Source organism: Coptis chinensis, chromosome 3, assembly GCF_015680905.1.
Source record: "Coptis chinensis isolate HL-2020 chromosome 3, ASM1568090v1, whole genome shotgun sequence".
Classification (NCBI taxonomy): Eukaryota; Viridiplantae; Streptophyta; class Magnoliopsida; order Ranunculales; family Ranunculaceae; genus Coptis; species Coptis chinensis.
In genome coordinates this window covers 85,236,442-85,245,636 of record NC_141458.1, presented here as the reverse complement: position 1 = coordinate 85,245,636, position 9,195 = coordinate 85,236,442, and positions in this window count along the sequence as shown.

Here is a 9,195-nt window from a genome sequence, read left to right as displayed (position 1 = left end):
AAACAACATTATTTTGCTACAAATGAAGTAAATAAATGAAATTAATGCATATATAAAGTTTAAAATAAGCGTTTAATATAAAAAAATACTATGTGACCAACATAATAAAATTTTGGTATTCAAGTACTAATCCTCATGGTTTTCTTTCATTAATTTAACTATATTTTTTGGAAGTACTGATCCAAGACATAATTAATTTGGAAAGGTGATGTGAATGTTCATTCCTTGTCTCTTTCGTTCCGTCCATTTGGTGTCATTTGATTTTATATATATATATAATCAATTATGTGAAATAATGTAATAGAATTATCAAACTCTCCCTAAATCTAGGGTACAAACAGTGTAAGAATGTAGTACTAAAAAACCTACTACAATAGCCCAATGTGTAGACTATATAAGTTCACTGAAAGGATTAATTGAAAAATAACATAAGATCTATTGACAGACATGTGTGACCTTAGATATTAACAATAACAAAAAAAGACAGTAAACATTAGCAGTTTGGAACATCTAGGAACATGCTTGTATACATGTCTAGCATTTAGGTACAATCATCACTTATATTTTTTGTTTTTGATAGCTTTTGGATATACTTATAAAATTCAATCTAGCTACAAAGAAAAAAAAAAGATATTTAAATTCACCAAAGCATACCTTGTACGACATTTGCATCTTTTTTCTCTCTCAATGAAAGAGATCAGGACATGGAATATGACTTGCCAATGACTTCCACCGCCTAACAAAGCACTGAAAGTCCACAAATAAACGAACTAATTAGTGTAGAGCACTTGAGTAGCTAATACAAAGGCGGACAACTATGGCGAGTCAGCATACTCCATTGAGTTCTAAGATACCAATTACATTTGGTGTCATGTGTGTGGTGTGCAAAACTTAATCTAGACACTCAAGGAAGCGAGATGTGGAATGGAGTTTTGTTTCTACTCATCATCCTCAAAACAATTATTAGTGTGACCATTACTAATACCTTCCCAAGACCCTTCTAAGTGTAAAGGTGTAAAATTCAACCTACAACAGTACTTATCAATAAAGAAATTCTAGTGCATCATAGTTACTGATTGGGGGGTGTCGACTATATATCATCAGACATCAATGGGGTATTCCAATATTGTTTAGTGTCCAATAAAACAATATAATCTATAGACACAATTATCAGTAAACTACACAAATCGAAAGAACAATGCAAAACAAAAGAGTAAAAAAATTAAAATTAAATTAAAATATTGTACCTTGAATAGGCTCAGCTGCTTCGGAGGCAGTAGCAGCCATCATGTATATCGATTAAGATACAATCTCAAGTTTCTAATTAATTTGACTAAAATTGACACATTGATCGGTGCAGGCATTTAGCCACCAAATGAAGTGTTCGCCCCCAAAAGTGACCGATGATCGAAATCAAATGCAATTAAAATACTACAATTACACCTACCATTACAACTATAGTCTATTTTCATATTCAAATAAAAAATTATTGAGCAAGAATATAAACTGACCTCATTCATAAATATAACTATAAATATATGCTTTAACTTGCCCTTTGACCTTTATAGCAATTCAAACAAAAATTACAAAGTCTGTCATTTCCTTTTGCATTGTATGAAGGAGCACTCTTCCTCATAAACTTATGATCCTCAGAAGCTTTTGATTGCCCACGAAGCTCATCTCCCAACTGCGAAAAGTAGAGCTGGTTCTCCATCTCAAAACCTTCACACAATGAAAACGTGACATATTTTTGAATTATTATAAGCAGAAACCAATTTAACCAACTTGATCAAACCCCATTCTTCTTAGTGAGAGAGGTAGATGACGAAGGGAGAAGACAGAAAACATACCTTCTTTGGGAACACATAATTGATATGTATATGGCGTCCTCTTTTCTAGCTCCTTTTATATAAGATCTTGGGAATTTCTTGCGGTGATGTCTTGTAAGTAGGGCTATAAGTTGTGCCATTTGAAAAACATCAGCTCTCATTACACCCTGCGAATATATCACTCATGAGAAAGGCTGTGATCAGAGGACATACCTCAACCTCCTCTACACTGTAGTTTTGAAGGTAGTCACCATTCTGTCCAAACCGGAAAAATACTATTAGAGCTAAGATGATGAAGAAAGCAAATGGTGTTATCTAAACCTAGAAATATAAGGCAATTTACTAAAACTCAATATATGACATTAATTACTGCTAACGCTCTACACCATAATAGGCTATTTGCAACGGCAAAAAACCGTTGCTAATAATTTTCGCAACGCTTTTTTAGTGTTGCAAATATGGCGTAGGTAAAGTGTTGGAAATTTTTTGCAACAGTTAATAAGCGTTGCAAATAGAAATTTCCAATGCTTATTAACTGTTGCAAACAGAAATTTCCAATGCTTTTTTATAACTCTCGTACACAAATTTAAAACATTTGCAACGGTTTTTTGATTTCACAAACGCTTTTTAAGTGTTAGTAATTTGTTAAAAATATTACCAATGGTTCTTAACTGTTGCAAATTTGTTAGTTAATTTAAAAAAAAAATTTAAAATCGTTTGTAACGGTTATAAACCGTTGCTGATGGGTTGTTGATAAAAAAAAAAATCTCATATTTTGTAGCGAGACTAGCTAAACCTACAAAAAATGAATGGCATCCACAAACCAAGCATCTCTCTTTCTTCAAGCACAAGCTCAGTCAAAGAGCTGATGCATCGCCATTGCACATCCATCCATACGCATTACATCGCCCTGTGTGCTAAAAGAGCCATGTGTTTTTTGGTGTAAAAGAGCTGATACATTGGCAATCTAGGTGTTGCTTCAACAGTTCAAATTGACTAAAAGTTAAACATCTCTACATTTTCTGCAAGCCATTGTCTGTGTAAGTTTTTCACCTTATGATTAAACCATATATATTGGCAAACAATCACGCAATGTTTGTAAAAAAATTGACTAAAGGTAGAGACAATCCATTTCCTACGTAAAAACAAACAGATAGAGGTTCAAATGCTATCATCAATTGGAATGAGTTTTTAAACTTACATAGTTTAAGGAAAGACAACCCTAAACTCAAAGAGAACAAGTGACTAAAAGCTTGTTAGCCTCAAATACCCATATCGCGGCATCGTCTTTGTGAAGAGATCCGCACAACCTAGTCGATTTAATTTAACGATCAAATGAAATAATTGATATCATTATGTATAATCAACTCAAACAGTGAAGTGGACTAATCTAGATATCGATTTGTTACCTCTACTTGCTACATTTGATAGCTCGCCTTCCTTGCCCCTTCTTGGGTGGTCTTTTCCCACGACGTTTCAACATTTCCAGCTTAGATAAGATAAGCGCCTGACACGTATAACAACATAACAAAATAGTAAAATTACCAAAGAAACATTTGATCAAACAAATAGTAAGCAGACAAAAAAAAAAATAAAATTGAAGGTTAAAAGATAATACGTTCTTTTATTGACCTACATAATCACTTGACACAAAATAATGAATTGTTCTAGGTGCAATCTCTGCTAGTCGTAATTAATTCATTAAAATTGATACATCCTTACTCACCATTCCAAAAAATGACACAACCATCAGCTATTCCAGTATATGGTCCATGACCAAAAAGACGATAATGTCAAAAAGACCCAATAGATAAGCCAACATGATGCCAAGCGTGACAGAGAGCTACAAAACACAAAAAGATCTAATCAACCTAATTGATCCTTAACTTACTAATTAATGACAATCAACACTATCACGATTGAGAGTAAAAACATAAAAGGCAAACTTACTTGGTTAATAGATCCTAGACTTCCTCTCTTTTCTTGTTCGATGTTCTGCCATGTAAAATTTATACATACATAAGAATCAAAACTGTGAAGACTCTAATAAAGTATTAAAGAGTACAAGTTCTTATATTCAAATGAGGAATTAAGCATGCTGGATCAGATAGGGATTCGGCTATCAAGATAATATATCATCTATAAATTACAAAAAAATTGAGCCAAAGAAAAAGCACAATATCTTTTGTTGCATGCTTACTGCTAGGCAGAAAAACCACATGTGTCGCCACATTTCAGGGACACAACAAAGTTTGAAGGGGAAATTTAACAAGAGAATAACATATAAGGTCCATTTGAAGTGGCATGTAACTCCTTTTTAAGTTGTATCATATGTTCTGGAATCTAGTGGGCATGTGACTCATGTTAATAAATAAATATCTGTTTTACTTGCAAACTATTTTTAGGAATTTAGAATTGACCTCTGTTGCTTACAAGTTCTGCCCATATCCCACCAGCTCCCGCATGATTGATCTCCTGCATGAAGCATATCATGAACCAAAGTGTGTAAGGTAGGAATGAGTCAGGGTTAAGAATTTATCAATAAGCCATGAAATAGAGTCTACACTACACCTTTACACCCTTTATGGCACGTTAAATTAAATCAAACTCAAGAAACCCTTGAAGAGATAAGAAATTTCACTCTGCCACAAGTACTCAGCAGATGAAAAATCAGTTCAAAGCACCATTGTGAGAAAACAAATAAAATTTAATGCGATAAAATAAGGCTGAAAAAAAGTCAATCCCCCCGCCCCCAACCGTTTAGAACTATCCATGTTAAGTTCAAGGAATCCTCACTATAAAGCAACTCCTACTAGAAACGAAAGGCCTTTCAACCAACCTGACCATCGTCTTGTACCCTTTCCAGAGCCTTCCCATAAACCTTGTACCTAAAAGGAGTGATGAGGTTGCAGTTAAATTTTAATCCATAATCAACTCCTTGACGCCCAAAATTTAGACAAAAGATATTTCAAGGGAAAGGAATACAATACACTCACTATTTCAGTTGGAAGATAAACTCTTTAAAAACAGCATATCCTGCGACAAAGAAACACAAGCCAAGCCCAGGTATGATAAGATCTGTATGAGGCTCCTTACAGAAATGTCACCGGCTTCTGGGAATATTGTCCGTCAGAGCATCAAAGGGATTATCAACTGTAGAGATGTCTTTTCTTTGTTTCTACAGGATAAACAAGAGAAGAAAATAGGTTTATTAGTTCTAACTATGCAAACACCGTGTCAAATGGAAAGAAAAAGAATAAAATACAATTTTCATAGAATCATCGATCGGACTTCGTTGCAATAGACTTCGAGGAGGACAAAGATTAGAGAACCCAAGTCACATATTACGTAACTCGAACTTTAGATTATTACTTGTATCATTAGGCGGTAATACTTTGCAAATATAATTACAAAAACAATGTATAACGAGAGGTAGCAAGCATTCTAGCTGAATGATTTAAACTGAAAGCAAAGACAAGTACAACCGTGAACAAAAATTAGACCCTATCCATGCGTTAAGTTGAGTTTCATACCTGTTGTTTGGTTCGCCTAGATGATTGGGAATCTGAACTGGATGCGAGAGATTTGGTGAGACAAGGATGTCTGGGGATGCCTCCATAACATTTATTTAATTGATTTGGAGTCAGCAAACTAAGTACACTCACTTTCATGTGCCTTCCTCTAACAACAATATGGGTTCCTGCTGAGCAATTACTATCAATATGAGATAAACAAGATGAGATAATTCCCTTGCTAATTTTGAGCTCTAAAATAGAAAGGTGGAACTCACTCTCTAGCCCTTTGGAACTGCTCATCTAACCCCATAATGTATAGTGTATCAAGAGAGTCTATCAAAGTTGCTCCAAGGCCGCCAAAGCTATTAACACCATTCTTCATCTGTGGCTGCAAACAAGAAGATTGAACGTGATGAATAAGTAGTAGTCTAAGTAATTGGAAATAAAGAAAAACAAACCTAAAGTTCATCCTATCCCCAAGCATAGTTTTCATAACAAGTCCATGCATGAAGCATAGCTTCTTTGACTTTCCCTCTCTGTTGAACATCAACCGGATCATCCTTAAGAACATTCGTAATCATAGTTTCACGAAAGCGATTTAAATTCTTGCGGTGATTCTGCAAGAAGCCGGAAGCAAGTCTTGAGATAATTTGGTCATCTCTGCCTGCCAATCAATAATCATGTTAATTAGTTAAAAGTATAATAATAATAAGGAAGAAGAAGAATAAAGCGTTACCTCGTGTTCTCTGATGAGAGATTGTCGATCCCAAACGAAGAAAGTGAGGAAAACGAATGAAATGAAAAGGAAAGCTAATCGTTTAGGACGTTTCAGATAATAAGATGAGTGAATATATCTCCAACGATTATTGGATGATGAGGAAGAAATTGATGATTTTTTAGCCATTGATTGATTTATTATTATTAGCTTCGAGCTCTGTCAAGATTTTTTTTTTTTTTAAGAAGACAGGATGGATTGGTTTCAACACAATCCATTTGTTGGGAATTAGAAAAGAAAGACGAAGGTTGGAAGTGATTGTTCTGGGGAAGAGGAGGAGGGGTTGAAGGAGAGAAAGATAAGAAAACCCTAACCTAGCGGCTGTGAGAGAGAAAGAGAGGTTTTCTATTTTTACATACCGAGCGCGATTTCTTTTTTTGAAATTTTGATGTTGTTTTGGTTTTTTGAATTTGTAACACTTCCCAAACGATTTTCAAGCGTTAGCAATTAATTCCAGAAATTCAAAAAAATAAAGTAACGCTTTACAACATTGCTAACGCTTATATAGCGTTGGTAACTTACTAACGGGAAATAACCGTTGCAAAGCAAAAAAGGTGCGTGTTGCAAATATCCTATTATGGTGTAGTGACATAGGGCACATACCTTCATAATATGGTAAAACTGTTTATGATAACTTTTTTTTACCAATAAACTGTCCGATATTATGAAGCAGGGATGTAGCTTCAAGATATTCGAGATCCTTTGCACCTAATGAGGGCATACACAAATTTGGGTGATCGGCAACCTCATCATATTTTCTTAAACCTGCAAAAATTTCCTGTTTGGAATCATAATTGGTGAAATGATAATGGAACTCTTCAGTGTTCACCCACTACTAATATACTTGCTTGCAAAACAACTTAATAAAAATTTCTGTAGTTCATATTAAAGATGGATGATATTTCCTTGTTACTACTACTTAGAGTTTTGAACTCTCTAAATTGATGCAAAAGCAATCAATGTTCCTTACTCACGATCTTCGTTTCGTAGAGTTTGAATAAGGATTCGAACTAACCTAAAGCTTAGAACAACTAAAAATTAGATGTTACAATAAAGGGAAATTAAAGAGTAAGGTCATAATATAAATGCTATATTTTTCCTTCCTACTTAAACATTAAGAAAACATTAACGTTGAAAACATTCACTTAATACCGAAATAGAGATTTGAAAAAGAAGGTGGAGAGTTAATCCTCCTCATGTGAAACTATCATTAGCGTTGATTTGAAAAAGGTTTTGATTCTTCCTAGACTCATAGACAAGTCCCTAATGGAAAAATAGATTTGATCCCTAGCATGCATGGCTCACTAAAAGAGCTCATACATGCTAGCAAGTGAAACCAAACAATGACTTATCTCTAAGCTCATTGCTTGATTCCTAACTAAACTCTACACCAACTACCATTTTGGGATAGGATGTAGAGTTAGTTGTTCTTCCTAAACCTACCAAACCAACAACAATTTGTTTACCCTCACATGAGTTGGATTAACTCCCCAAAAGGGAAGTTAGCTCATGATCCTTGGGACAAGGATTTATGAACTAAGAAAAACACAAAAGAGAGAGAGAGAGAGAGAGAGAGAGAGAAAGAAGAAAGATGAACAACCAAACTCACTTCTATTATTTTCTAGAAGAACAAGTGTTCCTCCATTAAAACTATTACAAGCTTTTTAATCAAATCTAAAAACTAACTTCTCATTTTCACTAAGGAACTAAAATAATGTCGTGTGAGGAAAATAAGTCAAGGGAGTAAATGGAGTGTCCCCCACCCTTGTCTAATTTCTTCTCCATTTAAGAGAAATCTCATTTCCTCCCACGTGAATTATCAAACCACATTAATTCATTTTTATCCACCACATTAAAACAAAGTGACACCTTGCCTTTTTTTTTTTTTTATTAACACCTAATCTAATTTATTACATGCAAGGTGTCAACTTTGCACCAATAATTTGTTATCTTTGTCTTGACATGCTCCATGATTGATGACTCATCCAATCTTGTGGCCCCGCATAGTGGGTCCATGTGTAGTCCAATGGCAGTCCGGTATTTTGGGCAGTTTTACAACTTCCGCCTATCGTAGAGTTCATCATACGATTGTCACGAGCAGCTCTCTTGTCGCATTCGAGTCCCCGGTTTGAGAGGTAGGAGCTTTGGAAGTTTGATGCTTCTACGTGGATTTGGGAGAATTCATATATCGCCCGTTCCTCGTGCTTTATTGCGAGGTTTTAACCAATATTTCCATGTTTACTGCAAATACCTGCAAAAGTATGAAAACATATTTATTTCATGATTATTAAACACATAATGAACCAAATTTATATGTCTCAATGGGGTTTCATAATACACTTTTGGGTGCTTATCAATGGATACCTTTGCAATGGCTACAGCCTGTGAAGCAGACTTCATCCACTTATCACTGTTGAACCTCGTGGCAAGCCTTACAACCAATCTCCACCTCGCATTAGCATTGACATCGTAATCCCTACAACACCTAGCCAGTGTTTCCGCAATTACCCCTTCCCCTAAAGCAAATCTAGAAACCTCCATTTCATCAATCTTCAAAATCTCAAATATTTCTGACAACAAAACAGTGTCAGCAAGAATACACTCCGACCGCCGTTTAAAAAACTCATTTCTCCTCACATCGTCCCCTCCTTTCCGATCCGACTCACACAAATTATCAAGAACATTATTCAAATCATTCCTACTAAACTTCCAATTCCTTCTAAACTCACCATGTGAGAAAACACTAGTGATCAAATCCTGTGCATACCCCATCCAAATCGCTCTCTCAATTGCTCTAATCGTCCCCAATGATCCAACAACAACCTCAAAGCCAATATCACCAACTTTCTTAACCAACCCAGACTGAAAAACAACTGATCTAATATACTCCCTCATTTTTCCAACTTCCCCACACTTCCCAAACATCTCAGTCAATGAAACATGTCCTAACTTCAACGAAACCGCAAACACCGCCACTCCTTTCTTCCCAACAACAAACTCAGTAGAACCACCACCAATATCAACAATCAAAAACTAAAGAACCCCAAGAAAGCCTACCCTCTGCTTCCCCAGATAA